Raw genomic sequence first — 20000 nt, 5'->3', positions numbered from 1 at the left:
TTTCACATTTGGTGTATACATTATCTCTCTCTCTCTCTCTCTCCTCTCTCTCTCTCTCTCTCTCTCTCTCTCTCAGTTAATACTCACTATATGTATGTTTGTATATTTTCACATTTGGTGTATACATTCTCTCTTTCTCTCTCTCTCTCTCCAGTGTAAAATGAGTTAAAACTACATATATGCATGTATATCTTTCCATTACCTGTATACTCTCTCTCTCTCTCTCTCTCTCTCTCTCACCAGAGCAGAAAAGAACTTAATACTCTCTATATGTATACATGTATATTTTCGCATTTGTTGTATACATTCTCTCTCTCTCTCTCTCTCTCTCTCTCTCTCTCTCTCTCTCCAGTGCAGAAAAGAACTTAATGCTCTCTATATGTATACATGTATATTTTCGCATTTGTCGTATACATTCTCTCTCTCTCTCTCTCTCTCTCTCTCTCTCTCTCTCTCGTTTATTCCCAGCGTGTCGTGTTGACCTCCTTGATGAACCAACAGGACAAATCAAGTCAGCAGGCCGAACTTTTTTGTCAACTCCACGATTTTTTTTTTTTTTTACCTCTGGAACAAAAGAGATGTTTTACCGTGTTTGGGATTCGAAATATCCACCTCTCTCTCTCTCTCTCTCTCTCTCTCTCTCTCTCTCTCTCTCTCATTTTGCGACACAGCCAGCGAACTCTGTTCAGGGATGCATGGTATTATATGCTTCAAAGGGAGTTGGTCATATTTTTCCTGTCAGAGTGTCACTGATACAGAGTCGATTTGAAGTGAGGATAAATATAAAAAAAATTCGAATAAATGAGAAGTGGAGTGAGGAATTCTAACTTGTTAATACTAAAAAAATTATTGTTTACTATAAATAAAAGTCTAAACATCTTGTTTGAGTAATATATCAAAGAAAATATCTATAAATACTATATTAAAATACCTTCGAATACAGTAATCTCCTTTATATAATAGAGAGCAAGTCTCTCTCTCTCTCTCTCTCTCTCTCTCTCTCTCTCTGTATATATACTGTATATACATATATATATATATATATATATAGCTAGATAGATATATGTGTATATATACATATATATGTGTATATATACATATATATGTATATATATACATATATATGTATATATATACATACATATATATATATATATATATAAATGTGTGTGTATGTGTGTTACTGTTATCATAATATTAGTAATATCATTACTACAAAATGAGCAAAACCATTTTTTCATCTAATGAGTCATATCACTCATGAAATGTAGCCTCCCATTGAAACTATCCTCTCTCTCCCCCCCCCCCCCGTTGATGACGCTGCAGGCATTGAATATGTTTTAGCGAAGGGGGTCTGTCAGAGTTGATAGGTTCCATATTTTAGGAGAGAGAGATGATCCCGATTGATATTCATTGCTTTTCGGGTCCGGATGCTGATGGCTCAAACCGCTAAATAACTTTGGCTATGGAGCTTCATGGTGCTCCAACCACACCCCCGGGAGGAGGGAGGGGTTATTGGGGGTGTATGAAGGGCAGGTAGAGGCAGGAATATCCCCATGAGGGTGGGATAGATCATGGACTGGGTGTGGGGGACCTGGTCTAAATCATTGCTATGGTATCTGTCAAAACTATCATTTCTTTTCGGAAATTCCGATTATGAACAGTTTCAATGGTAATGCTTTTGCTTGCGTTATTCATTTACTAGTGTACGCGGCCCGTCATAACGACGGCTAAATATTTGGTGGTGGTGGTCTGGTGGTAGCGTCCTTGCCTGGTGATTGCCAGACTGGGGTTCGAATCCCGCTCAGACACGTTAGTTCCTTTGGTCGCTGCAACCTCACCATCTGTGTGAGCTAAGGATGGGGGGTTTGGGGGAACCTACAGGCCTATCTGCTGAGTCATCAGCACCCATTGCCTGACCTTCCTTGGTCCTACCTTGGGTGGAGATGGAGCTTGGGTGCTGATTATATGTAATATGGTCAGTCTTCAGGGCATTGTCCTGCTTGATAGGGCAATGTCACTGTCGCGTCTCTGCCATTCATGAGCGGCCTTTAAACCTTTGAAACCTAAACCTATGCGCTCAAATGCACGCGCATCCCCGTCCACAAGGTATGACTATTTTTCTACCCTTACCTAAGGAACGAGGAGAGTTGAACGTGACTGAATATATATATATATATATATATATATATATTCATAACAAATGCAGCCGTTTCTAGTCCACTGTAGGAGAAAAGCCTCAGACATATCAATTCATATCTGGGGTTTGACCAGTTTTCATCACCATGTTGGCCAGTGCAAATTGGTGAGGATGGGAGATTTTCGTCTGATCGCTGACAAAAATCCAACCTAGTATGGGTAGCCCTGACTAATACAGCTTTGCTGACCATGGTGACACAGAAGCAGTTTCCCCAAGTTAAGGAATCCCCACTAAGAAAGGGGTTCACCTGTGTGTATATATATATATATATATATATAATATATATATATTTATATATATATATATATTTATATATATATATATATAATGTATATATATGTATATATGCATATATATATATATATACATATATATACATATATATATATACATATATATATATATATATATATACATATATACTGTATATATACATACATACATATATATATATATATATATATACATATATATTGAGTTATATCTACAATATTTGCCCAACCTGACCTTGAGCATCCTTATCTCATGCATAAGTTATTCTAGCAACCCCAAAAGAGTTCGTTAGTTGATAACCTTGTCTTCTTCTCCCCAACCTACCTTTCATATTCCCGTTTCTCATAAAATAATAATCGAAATAATGTGAGCAGTTATCCGTGCAATTGCTAACCAAAACATGATGAATTTGCCTGACATTGTTTTTATTTAGAAGGATATTTACTTATTATACTCTATAACAGAAATACGTTCTTGATCCGTGGAAAAATATCATATTTTCTTTTAAGATGAAGAGGGGACGGGCAGGACAAACATCTTATCTAATCAATTTCCACTGTCTTGGGTTAGAGTTCTTGCTTGCTTGAAGGTGCACTCAGACACTTTCTGTTTCCTTATTTCCTTTTCCTCACTGAGCTATTTTCCCTGTTGGAGCCCTTGGGCTTAAAGCATCCTACATTTCTAACTAGGATTGTAGCTGACCTAATAATAATAATAATAATAATAATAATAATAATAATAATAATAATAATAAGACTTTTTCTATCACATATCTTGTTTGAGGGTACACCCAGGCAAACTATTTTATGTTTCCTTTCCTCACTAGGCTATTTTCCTTGTTAGATCCCTTGGGCTTATAGCATCCTGCTTTTCCAACTTGGGCCGTAGCTTACCTAATAATAATAATAATAATAATAATAATACTAATCATACAGTTTATTAATTTCCCTTCCTCATTGGGCTATTATCCCTGTTAGAGCCCCTGGGCTTATAGCATCCTGCTTTTCCAACTTGGGCCGTAGCTTACCTAATAATAATAATAATAATAATAATAATAATAATAATAATAATAATAAAAATAATAATAATAATAATAAAATTTCTTGAATTTTACCATTCTATCATTTGCCTGAGGGTACACTCAGGCACACTATTCTATGATTCCTTTCCTCATAGGGCTATTTTCCTTGTTGGAGCCCTTGGGCTTAGCTTAGCTAATAATAATAATAATAATAATAATAATAATAATATAGTTTATTTATTTCCCTTCCTCATTTGGCTATTATCCCTGTTAGAGACCTTGGGCTTATAGCATCATGCTTTTCCAACTTGGGCCGTAGCTTACCTAATAATAATAATAATAATGATAATAATAATAATAAAACTTCTTGAATTTTACCATTCCATCATTTGCTTGAGGATATACTCAGGCCCACTATTCTATGCTTCCTTTCCTCATAGGGCTATTTTCCTTGTTGGAGCCCTTGGGCTTAGCTTAGCTAATAATAATAATAATAATAATAATAATAATAATAATAATAATAATAATAATAATAATAATCAGGTCTTTATTAACAAGCACAGTCAGCTGAATGAATTCGAAAACCAAAACACAATTCGGTCTCCGATGTTGAGAGAAACCTGACATCCCTTCATAAGGTGAAGGTTAAGCTCCACCTCCAGCCACCTCTGAGACGTAAACACTAACCAAAAATATTCACACGTTCGAACGATCTCCACTTTTGCATAATGACAATATGCAAATGGGAGCGGCCATTAGACACGCGAATACTTGCACGCATATAGTTGCACGCAAGCGCACCGCGCAACACTGCTTGCAATTGTGTTTATGAGTGACTTTGTTGCGAGTGAATGGGATTCGCAATTTCTCATTTTGGAGGTTCCATATACGTTTGCGTCAATCGAGTAATGTGTAGTGTTTATTATACGATTTCAAACTCTCTCTCTCTCTCTCTCTCTCTCTCTCTCTCTCTCTCTCTATATATATATATATATATACACACACACATATATATATATATATATTCACACACATATATGTATATATATATATATATAAATACACACACACACACATATATATATATATATGTGTGTGTGTGTGTGTATATATATACATACATATATATATATATATATATGTGTGTATATATATACATATATATATATATATATATACATATATATACACACACATATATATATATATACACACATATATATACATATATATATAGATATAAATATATGTATGTATATATATATATTATATATATATACATATACAGTATTAGTCGTCTGACTACCAATAACATTAAATAAATATCAATTGAGTATATGCATAAAGTTTCTCTCTCTGTCTCTCTCGCTCTCTCTCTCTCTCTCTCTCTCTCTCTCTCTCTCTCTCCAGTCAACAAATCCCAAAATTTGAATTTATTCCGGATTATAAAGACACAAAACACATCTATAAATATATTCTAAAATAATAAATTTTTACCCAAAACAAATCTTTAAACTATTATGTCCTTGAACACATCTGGATTCCAGTGGATGCCTTTTACCCCCACCACAAGGTTAAATTTCGAGCATATTTTGCTATAAATTTTTTTCAAATTGCTCTAACAGGCTTAATTTTTGTCCTAGAAAGGTCAGGTTGGTCTCATTCATTTGGAAAATGTCTGAAGTTTCTCATAAAATTATCAAAAATATGTAAAAACATGTAATTAACAGAGTTTTACAAGAACGTACCGGTACGTCCTTTGGGGGTGAAAGGGATTTATTAGGGTGATAGGAATTAGTCTAGTGAATAATTCCCAATAACAACATTTAATTAAATGTCATTTAAGTTTAAAAGATTCTACAGGGGAATTAAAATAGTTCGTTTATTATTTTCCAAGAATACTCATTTCAACGTTTATTAATATTAATATTACCATTAATGTTAATATTAACATTATCAATATATTATTAATAATAGTAATAATGACATTATTATCATTATTATTATTATCATTATTATTATTATCATTATTATTATTATTACAAATATCATTAATAATAATAATAATGTAAGAAACACATCAGACCTTTGCATGATCTAGAGCTCGTTACGATTTCTCTTCAGACCAAAACATCAGTTTGAGTGACATAAACGAAGAAAAAGGTTATTTAATTATATACTAGAGGGGCACTCAGTAGAGCGCAGACCTCCGCCGCGCAGCATATTTCTCGACCTTGACTTTAACTCTAAAATGTATTAATTGGCGTGGATCTTCATACACTCAAACATGAACCAAGTTTGAAGTCTCTGTGACAACATTATCCAAATTTATGGCAGATTACGTGAATTTGATATTTTTCTTGACCATGACCTTGACCTTTGACCTTGACCTTCCAAAATTTAATCATTTATAGCTTTATACATAACTATTAATCACTGCAAGTTTCACTACTCTACGATTAAAATTGTGGCCAGGAAGCTGTTCACAAACAAACACACACATACATAAGCAAACATATAAACAAGGGGTAAAAACATAGCCTCCTTCCAACTTCGTTGGCGGAGGTAATAACGGACTTCAATCATGAATCATACACCTCTACCTAATACAAGAAGACCTCAATGTTCCTTTAAGTAACATTGAGAGATTTTGAAGGTCGCTCCTGAATGGCAGCGGCAAAGGACAGTGGCAATGCTCTAGCAGGACAATGCCCTAGAGACTGACCATATATGCACATGATCAGCACACAAGTCCCATCTCCACCCAAGCTAGGACCAGGGAGACCATGTAATGGCTGCTGATTGCTACCAGGTAGATCTATAGGCTCCCCTAAACCCCCTATCCTTAGTTCACAAGGATAGTGAGGTTGCAGACACTACTAGAAATTATGAATGTATAGATATATATATATATATATATATTCACACACACACACACACACACACATATATATATATATATATGCTGTTCATTTATATATATATATACATATATATATATATATATATATGCTGTTCATTTATATATATATACATATATATATATATATATATACAATATATATATATATATATATATGTATATTTATATATATATAATTATATATATATAAATATATATAAAGTGTTAACCTCGATTTGAATCGACCGTTATGAGGCGACAAGGAAACATTAAAAACAAATTCCTATGGATCCACTTCGACCACTGAAGTAGTTTGTAGTGTCCTATTGGAAACATCTCTGCCTGGCGTTCTGCCGGACTAGGATTCGAGACCTTCTCAAGCTCGATAGTTTCTTGTGGTGTCTGCAACCTCACCATCCTTGTGAACAAGGATGAGGGTAGGGAGAGCTTACAGGTTTACCGACTGAGTCATCAGCAGCCACTGCCTGGCCTTCGCTGGTCCTAGCTTGGGTGGAGATGGGCTTGGGCGCTGATTATATGTGTTTATGGTCAGTCTCTAGGGCATTGTCACTGTCCCTTGCCTCTGCCATTCATGAGCGACCTTTAAAGATTTAAACAATGGAGTACTGAGACAACCAATTATATGAATCTTGACAGGTATATAAGGGGACTAACTTGAGATGGAAACTCACAGAGAACTCAAAGGTCCCTGTAGGCACTTTCTCTCACAAGTTCATCCTCTTGAAGAAGCCATTTAATATCAAGACCTGCAAAGTTTCATCAAATACTGTTCGCTCATTATTAAGATGACCTACTAATGCAAAGGTGTGGAAACACAGTATGTATGAAACTCCGTTTGATGCAAGTCATAATATGCCAAACAAGTGAGGGTGATTATTATCATTATTATTATTTGTATGGTTACAACCCTAGTTGGAAAAGCAGAATGCTATAAGCCCAGGGGCTCCAACAGGGAAAATAGCCCCGTGAGGAAAGGAAACAAGGAAAACTAAAATATCTTACGAATAGTAACAACGTTGAAATAAATATTTCTTAAATAAACTATAAAAACTTTAACAAAACCAGAGGAAGAGAAATAAGATAGAATAGTGTGCCCGAGTGTACCCTCTAGCAAGAGAACTCTAACCCAAGACAGTGGGAGACCATGGTACAGAGGCTATGGCACTACCCAACACTAGAGAACAATGGTTTGATTTTGGAGTGTCCTTCTCCTAGATGAGCTGCTGACCATATCTTAAAGGGTCTCTTCTACCCTTACAACAATTCCATAGAAAATAAATTGATATTCAGTCATCAATTTAAATATTTTAAGTCAGTTATTTAATATACATATCTGCTTGCATGTTAAAGATAAAACATAAATTTATTTCAAAATAAAAACATATAAATGATAATCTGTTATTAGGATCTCATTTAGTCAACCAACTCCACTTATCAAAACAAATGCAGCCATGTCTAATCCACTGCGTGACAAAGGCCTCAGACATGTCAACTCACGTCTGGGGTATGGTCATTTCATCACCAAGCTGGCCAGTGCGAATTGGTGATGGAGAAAACTTTAGACTGATCGCTCACAGCAAACCAACCTAGTATGGGTGGCCCTGACTAATATAACTTTGTTAATCATGGCGTTAAGACATTATTATTATTATTATTATTATTATTATTATTATATTTCCTTTCCTAATTGGGCTATTTTCCCTAATAGAGTCCCTGGGCTTATAGCATCCTGCTTTTTTAACTAGAGTTGTAGCTTAGCAAGTAATAACAATAACATTAATAATAATAATAATAATAATAATAATAACAATAATAATAACAATAATAATGATGATGATAATAATAATAATAATAATAATAATAATAATTATTATTATTATTGTTATTATTGATAATAATAATAATGATAATAATAATAATAATAATAACAACAATATATAATAATGATAATAATAATAAGCCACCATTTTACCCCGTTGGAGAAGAATAAAACCAAAACCAGTAATGGCAAAACGTTCCACAACGGCGCTCAGAAAATGGACTCAAAAAGAATAGATTCTTAAACATCGTCCTATGTTTTTCCAAGAAGACTCTCCACCGAATGACAGTCGTAAATAATCAAAAGGAAGTTCTATATAACTGTTAGTTTTACGGATGATAGAACTTTAGCTTCACATAAGCTTAGAACTTTTGGACAAGCTTGTAGTAAAGGACACAAAAATATGTTTGAATAATAATAATGATAATAATAATAATAATAATAATAATAATAATAATAATAATAATAATTGAACACACGAACCCTTTTGGTTATGAATTTGAAATCGAAAATGCTTTGAATAATAATAATAATAATAATAATAATAATAATAATAATTAAATTGTATAAAGAAATTTCAATTAGGCGAATTACTATTCATGAGAAGAAACTATGAAGAACAGTAAAATAAAATAAAAAGTACGTCTATTCCTGTATACAGAGAGAGAGAGAGAGAGAGAGAGAGAGAGAGAGAGAGAGAGAATATTAATGTACACAACAAATGCAAAAATATACATGCATACATCTATCAGTATTAACTCCTTTTCTGCACAGGTTAGAGAGAGAGAGAGAGAGAGAGAGAGAGAGAGAGAGAGAATATTAATGTACACAACAAATGCAAAAATATACATGCATACATCTATCAGTATTAACTCCTTTTCTGCACAGGTTAGAGAGAGAGAGAGAGAGAGAGAGAGAGAGAGAGAGAGAGAGAAAATGAATGCATGAAATGAATGAATGAATCTATAAAACAAATGCGAAAATATACATGCACACATTTAGCAAGAATTAACTCTTCTGCACTGGTTAGAGAGAGAGAGAGAGAGAGAGAGAGAGAGAGAGAGAGAGAGAGAAAGTATTATCTCCTTTTTTCCACAGGATATCGAACTGTAAACACACACACAGACACACTGTGAACGAACTTCCAGGCTCCACCTAACAAAATGCTACGTCCCAGTTCACTCTTATGAAGCCAAAATGGTAGAATTGCATCCTTAACAAACCTCATGCAACAGAGAACACGAATCACAGTTGACAATAAATGTGGTTTGTATATAAAAGTGTTGTGGTGGCCGATGCGGTAACTTCCCTGACTGGTGAACGCCAGCCTGGGGTTAGAGTCCGGCTCAGACTCGTTAGTTCCTTTGGTCGCTACAATCTCAGCATCCTTGTGAGCTAAGGATGGGGGCTTTGGGGGAGCCTATAGGTCTATCTGCTGAGTCATCAGCTGCCATTGGCTGACCCTCCTTGTTCCTAGCTAGGGTGGAGAGGGGGTTTGAGCGCTGATCATTTGTATATATGGTCAGTGTCTAGGGCATTGTCCTGCTTGATAGGGCAATGTCACTGTCCCTTGCCCCCTGCCATTCATGGGTGGCCTTTAAACCTTTAAAAGCAAAATGCACCAGAAAGAAGTTTTGCTTGAAAACACGCACACAATAATATCGGTCACATTCAGTATCTCTAAGAATCAGTGTCGTAGCTAAAAGGGGGGGATGGGGGCTTTATGAAAATGGCCCCCACTGGGGGCCTTCAAGAGAAGATTGTCTCTAAAGCAGTATCAGAAAATAGAGGTATATATCTAAAAATTCAATATCTCTAAGAATCAGTGGCGTAGCTAAGGGGGGGGGGGGTTTGAACACCCCCCCCCCGGCGCTTCAAGAGAAGGGGTCCTTCAAAGCAGAATCAGGAAATAAAAGTATGAAGGTATACATATAATATTACCACCAAAGGGGAGGGGGGGGGGCCACAGTACTAAGGCAGTAGCCCCTGTGTCCGCAAATCTGTAGCTTAGCCCTCTCTCTCTCTCTCTCTCTCTCTAACTGCGCTAGCTAATTAAAAAATGACTAATTTTGATAATATATACAAGAGTATACCTATACATACAACATCAATAACGCTCTGACAAAAGTATACTTTAAGCATAAAAAAAAAATCATATCTATAAAAAATTTAAAAAGTATCTGACAGCAAAATTTGAAAAAAGATTATTTAAATTATCATCCCCTGATGTATGATGAGTAGATATGTCACATGAGTAAACTCTAAATTTACCATTCAAGTTCTCGAGATATTATTTGGAATGCAGTTGTTAGCCCCACCACTTATAGGCTTAAAGGTCACTCATGAATGGCAAACGCAAGGGACAGTGACAATACCCTAGAGACTAACCATATATAGATATGATTAGCGCCGAAGCCCCTTCTCTATTAAGCTAAGACCAGGGAGGACCAGGTAATGGCTGCTGAGGACTCAGCAGGTAGATCCTTAGGCTCATCCAAATCCCCCATCCCTAGCTCACAAGGTTGGTGAGGTTGCAGACACTACTGGAAACTATCGAGCTTGAGAGGGAATCGAACCCCAGTCCAGCAGATTACCAGGCATATACATTTATGAAAGGCTACCATAACCCAGCTTAATTCGATCTTGATGAATAGATATGACATTATTGGGGGGATAGGACATGTCAAAATAGCCCCCGTCTGGAGGAAAGCTTAGGGCAATCTACCAGAACAGAACAGAACAGATATGACACTATCAATCATTTAACCTTCGTGTAACATACACGACATTGAGGTTTCTCGGTCACACTATGGATACCATTCCATAATTCCTCTAGTGTTAAATAAGCAGTCCTGCTTTACAGTTACGTCACACCCCGCGCGTGTGCAAATGCTGCACCAGTAGACAAAGTTAAGGCTCACTGACCTCAGTTTTGGAGGAAATTCAAGCTTGGAAATATGACACCGCGTGACAGGACGTTCTTCGGCTAATCGTCCATTATGGACATTTAGCCAAAAGACGTTTGAATTAACAGCAAAATGTTATGGCATACTGGTCCCGTCTCTGTCTGGTGATCGCCATATAAGGTTTCAATTTCTTCTCGAATTCGTCAGTTTCTTTAGTGTCTGAAACCTCACCAACCTTGTGGGCTAAGAATGGGAGGTTTGGGGGAAGCCTATAGTGATTCATCAGCAGCCATTGCCTGGCCCTCCCTAATCCTAGCTTAGGTGGAGAGTGGTCTTAGGCGCTGATCATATATAAATATGATCAGTTTCTAGGGCACTGTCCCTTGCCTATGCCACTCATCAGCCTTTAAACCTTTTAAACAGACATAATTTCCTGTCGAACAGAGAGAAGATGAATAACAGACGAGACGAGAGTACATGCTCACTCTATGCTTTTATTAAGACTAAGGTAGTGGACTGGGTTGTGTGAATTCTCTGTATGTAAACACTGTAGAGGCAGAACTGATAGATGTGCCCAATTTGGTCACAACAACAGGAAAGATGTGATATATACAGGGAGATCTGGGTAAACATAGAGAAGTATTGTTCTAGCAATATGCATAAAACAGGCAAGAAGTAAATTATGAAAGACACAGCTTGTAAGATAGCAACAATACCCTTCCACCAGTTGTCTGCCCTGTCAGAAGTGCCTTGTGTGGCAGGTAGCAATTGACTGTCATTAAGAGAGTAAGCAATTATTATTATTATTATTATTATTATTATTATTATTATTATTAACTAAGCTACAATCCAACTTAGAAAAGCAGGATGCTATAAGTCCAGGGGCTCCAACAGGGAAAATAGCCCAGTGAGGAATGGAAATAAATAAGGAAACAGATAGAACAGTATGCCTGAGTATACCCTCAAGCAAGAGAACTCCTATTAATGCAGATGACAAGATAAAGGAGGCTGGGAGTTCATGATCACTAACTACTTCGGATAGAAAATCAGGATGCTATAAGTCGTAGGGCTCCAACAGGGAAAATAGTCCAGTGAGGAATAGAAATAAATAAGGAAACATAGAATAGTGTGCCTGAGTTTACCCTCAAGCAAGAGAACTCTAATTAATGCAGATGACAAAAAAGTAGACGATGGAACTTCACGATAAGAAAAAGAGACATATACGAACGCCATCTCTCATGTTGACGATTTTGGTCTCAGATTACAGCTATTGTCTCGTGAGAAACCATTAATTTGACCATAGTTGAAAGTTGGCCAAGGTGAGTGCTCAAACACAAGAAGGCTTCGAGAAATTGCTATTAATTGTAAGTTTCTCTTTAAACAGTACCATATTGAAAGTAGAGGGGCACTAAGTAGAGCGCAGACCTCCGCCGCGGCTGCTTATTTCTCGACTTTTAGTTCGTCCTTGACCTTGACCTCTGACCTCAACAAGTATTAATTGGCGTGGATTTTCATTCAGTCAAATATGAGCCAAGTTTGGAGTCTGTGACAACGATCTCCAAACTTATGGCTGATTACGCGAATTGGACATTTTGCTTGATGGTGACCTTTGACCTTGACCTTCCCAAAATTTAACCATTTCCAGCTTTTTATATAAAAGATAATCCCTGCAAGTTTCATAACGATTAAAATTGTGGCCAAGAAGCTGTTCATAAATAAACACATACACAAACAGGGGGTAAAACAGTGGTGCCCAACCACAGCAGAGGCCTCCCCAGTAAACAGCTTAAGACTCACGGTCCTGGACTGGGATCGACCTGCTGCCATGCGAATGCAAGGCAAATACGTTACCAATGTACAAGCCACGAGGCTAATAATAATAATAATAATAATAATAATAATAATAATAATGACGATGATGATAATAATAATAACAATAATAATAATAGTAATAATAATAAAGAATAATAATAATAATAGTAATAATAATAAGGAATAATAAATAAATAATAATAATAAATAAACAACAATAATAATAAATAATAATAATAATAAATAATAATAATAATGAATAAATAAATAATGAGTAATAAATAATAAAAACAATAATAATAACAATGATAAAATAATAAATAATAATAATATATAATAATAATGAATAGAAATAAATAATGAGTAATGAATAATAATAACAATAATAAAAAAATAATAATTACAATAATAATAATAATAATAATAATAATAATAATAATAATAATAATAATAATAATAATAACAACAGCTTCCTATACAGATACCTAAGTGAACTCCTATCCGTATACTTCATAAAATGACCAAAGTTAAAACAAACAAAAAACCTTAACCTAAGCAGAGAGACGGACATAATGAGGGATGGACAGACAGACAGACAGGCATGCAGGTCAATTACCAGATGCGACAGAGCGTCACACCAGCGGCGAAAATAACCGGTCCAAAGCTATTAGTAACATCTTCAAAAGGAGAAAAAAAACTTCTAGGTGCACTTGTGTCAAATCATGAAAGGGTGAAGGAGGAGGAAAAAAATTAACCTTAACCTTGCCGAAAAGAATAGGAAATAAATAGAATTAAGTTTAAAACTTTGAATAAAATAGAAATAAGTTGAAAACTTTGATTAAATCAGAAATAGGTTGAAAACAGATAAAAACAAAAATAAATTGAGAAATTTGATTAAAAAAATCTGTAACAGAAATAAGTTGAATTTTTAAAAAATCGGAGACATTATATATATATATATATATATACATATATATATGCATATATATATATATATGCATATATATATGCATATATATATATGCATATATATATATACAAATATATATATATATATATATATATATTTATATATATAAAAGTATATATATACTGTATATATATGCATATATATATATGTATATATATATATATATATATATATACATATATATATATAATATACTATATGCGTTTCTTAAAAAAGGCCTCAAAAAGAAACTAAGGAAATTAAATTAATAACGATATTTCGGCCAACACACAAGAGAGCCACGCCAATGTGTACTGGCCAGAATGTGTGTATTAATTTAATTTCCTTAGTTTCTTATATTGGCGAAACCACTCAAAGTCAATAGCATCTGACCGGTCGGGAAACGAAACTGGACATTAATATATTAACATATATGGCTTATTTGAATACGAAAAAACACATCTAAATGTGCAAAATTTATCATACACAAACACACACACACACACACATATATATATATATATATAATATATATATTATATATATATATATATATGCATATATATACAGTATATATATATATATATATATGTACTGTATATATATATATAAATATATATGTATATATACATATATATATAAATATATATGTATATATACATATATATATATAAATATATGTATATATGTACATACATATATATATATATATATATATACATATATATATATATATATATATGTATATATATATATATATATATAAATATATATATATATATATATACATATATATATATATATATATATTTACTAAAACCTAAATCCAAATGATTTTCATCTCGAGACGTTTGAACCAGCTAATTGAAAAACGGACACAATTTAGGCTGAGGAACTCGAAAGGCAAAAAGATTTCTCGACTTCTTCACACTCGTCTCTAACTAACCTTTTCAGAGACAACGAAAAAAAGATTTCGGGAAAAGAAAACAAACCAGACGAAGAAGAGGAAATTGCAAGAGAAGTTGCAACGAACGTTTCTTGTAAATTCTGAATAATTTCTTGTTGAATTGCCGTAATGCTTACACACAAAATCACACACACACACACATATATATATGCATGTGTATATATAATATATATATATATATATATATCATACATATTGTATATATTTATTCATTTATATATATATATATATATATATCATACATATTATATGTAATTATTCATTTATATATATATATATATATATATCAAATATCTGTTTTAGTGTTGTTAATATTTTTAGAAAATTTTAACATAATTTTTCATTACCTCTTATAACGTTTATTTCCTTAATTCCTTTCCTCACTGGGCTATTTTACCATGTTGGAGCCCCTGGGCTTACGGCATCTTGCTTTTCCAACTAGGGTTGTAGCTTAGCTAGTAATAATAATAATAATAATAATAATAATAATAATAATAATAATAATAATACAGTATACACTGCAAATATACATATAAATGTATGCAAATCCCTTTCTTCCCATTTGGTAGTTGGAAAATACCACCAGCATCCCCTTGGGGTCAAAGAGAGGGCGCAGTGCTAATAACCTCACCCTTAACGACTTATTGAGAAACCGCCAACGAGCAGCACTATTCTGACTCTACCACATCCATAGGGGATATTATTATTATTATTATTATTATCATTACTTGCTAAGCTACAACCTTTGATGGAAAGGCATGATGCTATAAGGCTAAGGGTTCCACAGGGGAAAAATAGCCAAGTGAGGAAAGGAAATACTGAAATACATGAGAAGTAATAACAATCAAAATAAAATAGAAGAGTATGGTGAAAAAAAATTGTTTGTTCTTCGATTACTTTATATGCTGCACGGGCTCTTGCATTGATAACTATTAATATACAATTGTGTGTATATATATATATATATATATGTATGCAAATATATATATATATACATTTGCATATATATATATATATATATACACAGTATATATACATATATATATATATATATATATGTATATATATATATATATCCCTTTCTGAGTGGGGATACCTTAACGTAGTTGTATTAGATAGAGCCACCCATACTAGGTTGGTTTGCTATGAGCTATTAAACGAAAATCTTCCACTGTCGTCATTCTGCCCCGGTAAGCGTGTTGATGAAAACTGGCCAAACCCCAGACAAAAATAAGGATATGTCTGAGGCCTTTGTCCTGCAGTGGACTAGAAACGACTGCCTTTGTTGTATAAGAGAATAATTGATAATTTCTATTGGTTATTCTTTACTGCCTGAACACTGTTGTTAATTCCAACGTTTTGTTTCCGCATACGTTCTGCAGGATTTTATATATATATATATACATATATATATATATATATATATAAATATATATATATATATATATATACACACACATATATATATATATATATATATATTCATATATATATATATTCATATATTTATATATACATAGATAATATATATATATATATATATATATTAATATATATATATATACATATATATTCATATATATATATATGTTATATATATATATATATATATATAATTATATAAAGTATTGAGAAAAGTAGGTGACAGAATAGCTGATAGGGTAGAAGAGAGTTTTTTTTATTCACACAGCGAACTGATCTTGAAAAACGAATTTACTAATTAAATCTACGAGCTGTTTGAGCTCGAGAAACTTCCATGTAGGCCTAAGGCCTAACACTTACTGGAACAAAAGTTTCGGTTAATATGATTAGCGTTAATTCGAGAAAAGAATAGTTACCTTAAGATAAAGAATTTAGGCAAAGTATACTTTTTCCTTTTGTAAAAAGGATGGTGTTTGCATTGGTGGGTAATTTACAGATTCGTAATAATAATAATAATAATAATAAGATAATAATAATAATAATAATAATAATAATAATAATATTAATAATAATGATAATAAAAATAGTAATAATAATAATAATAACAAAAATAGTAATAATAATAATAATAATAATAAAAATAGTAATAATAATAATCATAATAATAATAAAAATAGTAATAATAATAATCATAATAATAATAAAAATAGTAATAATAATAATCATAATAATAAAAATAGTAATAATAATAATAAAAAAAAAAAATAATAATAATAATAATAGTAATAATAATAATAATAAAAATAGTAATAATAATAATAATAATAATAGTAATAATAATAATAATAAAAATAGTAATAATAATAATAATAATAATACTAGCAATAATAATAATAATAATAGGTCATTAATACTCAATCTAAATCAGAGGTCATACCAAAATGGTATCTTGCTATTCAGAATACTGCCTCTTTCAATTTCATTAATACTGTATATACACTATTAACCTAAAAATTGCCTCTTAGTTTCCTCTATATATGCACTAGCTAATCTAAAAACTGCCTCTTTTAATATCATTAACGTATACAATATAGCTATTCTGAAAACTGCCTTTTTTAATATCATCAATATATACAATGCAACTATTCTGAACACTGTCTTTTTTTAATATCATCAATATATATACAAGTAGCTATTCTGAAAACTGCCTCTTTTAATAAAATCAATACATACAATGTAGCAATTCTGAAAACTGCCTCTTTTAATATCGTCAATGTATAGAATATTGCTATTCTGAAAACTGCCTCTTTTAATATCATTAATGTCTACAACATAGCTATTCTGAAAACTGCCTCTCTTAATAACATCAATATACACAATATAACTATTCTGAAAACTGCCTCTTTTGATATCATCAATATATACAATGTAACTATTCTAAAAACTGTCTTTTTTAATATCATCAATATATATACAAGTAGCAATTCTGAAAACTGCCTTTTTTAATAACAACAATATTTACAATGCAGCTATCCAGAAAACTGCCTCTTTTAATATCATCAATGTATACAATATAGCTAATCTAAAAACTGCCTCTTTTGATTTCCTCAATGTATACACACTTCTGAAAACTGCCCCTTTTAAATTTTCGCTAAACTAAAATCTGCCTCTTTTAATATCACCAATATATACACTCTTCCAAAAAGTGGCCTTTTTAATTTTCGCTAATCTAAAAACTGCCTCTTTTGATTTCCTCAATATCTACACTCTCCTGAAAACTGCCCTTTATAATTTTCGCTAATCTAAAAACTGCCTCTTTTAATATCACCAATAAATACGCTCTCCCTATTGTGAAAACTGCCACTTTTAATTCCATCAATATAAACACTGTTCTGAAAACTGGCCCACTTTTAAACTGCTAATCTAAAAACTGTTTTATTCCCCCCAATAAAAACAAATACACTGTTCTGAAAACTGCCCCCTCTTAAACTGCTAATCTAAAAACTGTTTTAATCCCCCCAACATAAATAGAATTCCGGACAAGAACAACTGCAAAGTCACACGTCAAAATAAATCCTGAAAATTGGTTCTTCAAACGCAAGACCTTAATCCCAAACCACTTAGGATAATCCGCCTCGAAAGAAGAAGGAAGGGAGAAAGACAAACATCTAAGCAGAATGGATATTTACACACGGAAGGTCGGAGCGAATCTTCCCGTGTGTTTGTCTATGTAATGCAGTGGTTCCCAAACTGGGGGGCGCACCCCACTAGGGGGGCGTGAGGACGATACAAGGGGGGCGTGAAGTCATCTGCTTGAAATTACTTGTTTAATAGAATAATAGAATTTGCTGATGTTCAAACTATTTTTCGTTCACTTTGAACCAAATGTTTCGTTTTTAGTTACTGGAATGTACTATTATTTGTTTGAGTGGCTTTCATTATTAAAATGTAATGCAAACAGAAATCTATTTTCCTGAACAATGCTAAGAAATAAATGTAAGAATCATTTCATATAAAAAAAAGAGAGGATTGGGGGCGTACGGGTCTGCTGGAAGCAAAAAGAAGGCGTCAGCGAAGATAGTTTGGGAACCACTGATGTAATGGATTCAACAAACGGATTGTCTTCGAGCAGACGGTGAATTGAAGCGCATCGAGGAAGCAACTTGGACGTGAGCGTGAGGCCGTTTACCGTGGATCCTGTAATTATTATAATTAACAATTGAAAGAGGGAGAATATGTCATATAATACCTTCATGTTTTTTCTGCCATCTTGGTTGTATGCTCTACTTACGCTATTCTGGAAAAAATAGTCTTTTTTCAAGGTTGTTGTTATTACTTGGGCGTAGTGACATTGAAACTGTTCTTCAAATATTTTATTCATCCTTGTTTCCTTTCCTCACTGGGCTATTTTCCCTGATGGGTCCCCATGGCTTATAGCATCCTGCTTTTCCAACTGAGGTCGTAGCTTAGCAAGTAATAATAATAATAATAATAATAATAATAATAATAATAATAATAATATAAAGTTAGGAAATGACTTGTGCATTTTTTCACAACAGCGTTTCTAGATATACAGTAATTTCAAATTCTAGATGTGACTTCTGATAGCAAATTTACTTTTATCTATAAAATAATTTCAAATTCTAGATGTGACTTTTGATTTCAAATTCTAAATGTCATTTACAATTGCAAACTTACTTTATCTATAAACAAATCATTTCAAATTCTAGATGTGACATTTGATTGCAAACTTCTATCTATAAACAATTTCAAATTCTAGATGTGACTTTTGATTGCAATATTTACTTTTATCTATAAAAAAAATAATTCAAATTCTAGGTGTGACATTTGATTGCAAATTTATTTTTACCTATAACCAATAATTTTAAATTCTAGATGTGACTTTTGATTGCAAACTTACTTTATCTATAAACAGATCATTTCAAATTCTAGATACACTTTCTATTGCAAATTTACTTTTATCTATAAACAAATAATTTAAAATTCTAGATGTTACTTTAGGTTGTAAATTTACATTTGAGAAAGTCTTTCAAGATTTTTGGTGATCAATTCAACATGAGGAAATTTTTCAAGCTGAAAAAAACCTTTCAGTGTATTCAATATTAAATTCCTTATCCATGCTCTGCATATTAATCTCTGACAGCATCGTTCATAGATCACATTGTATTATTATTATTATCATCATTA

This window comes from Palaemon carinicauda, chromosome 2 (genome assembly GCF_036898095.1).
Source record: "Palaemon carinicauda isolate YSFRI2023 chromosome 2, ASM3689809v2, whole genome shotgun sequence".
Classification (NCBI taxonomy): Eukaryota; Metazoa; Arthropoda; class Malacostraca; order Decapoda; family Palaemonidae; genus Palaemon; species Palaemon carinicauda.
Note: the sequence above shows the minus strand (reverse complement) of the source record.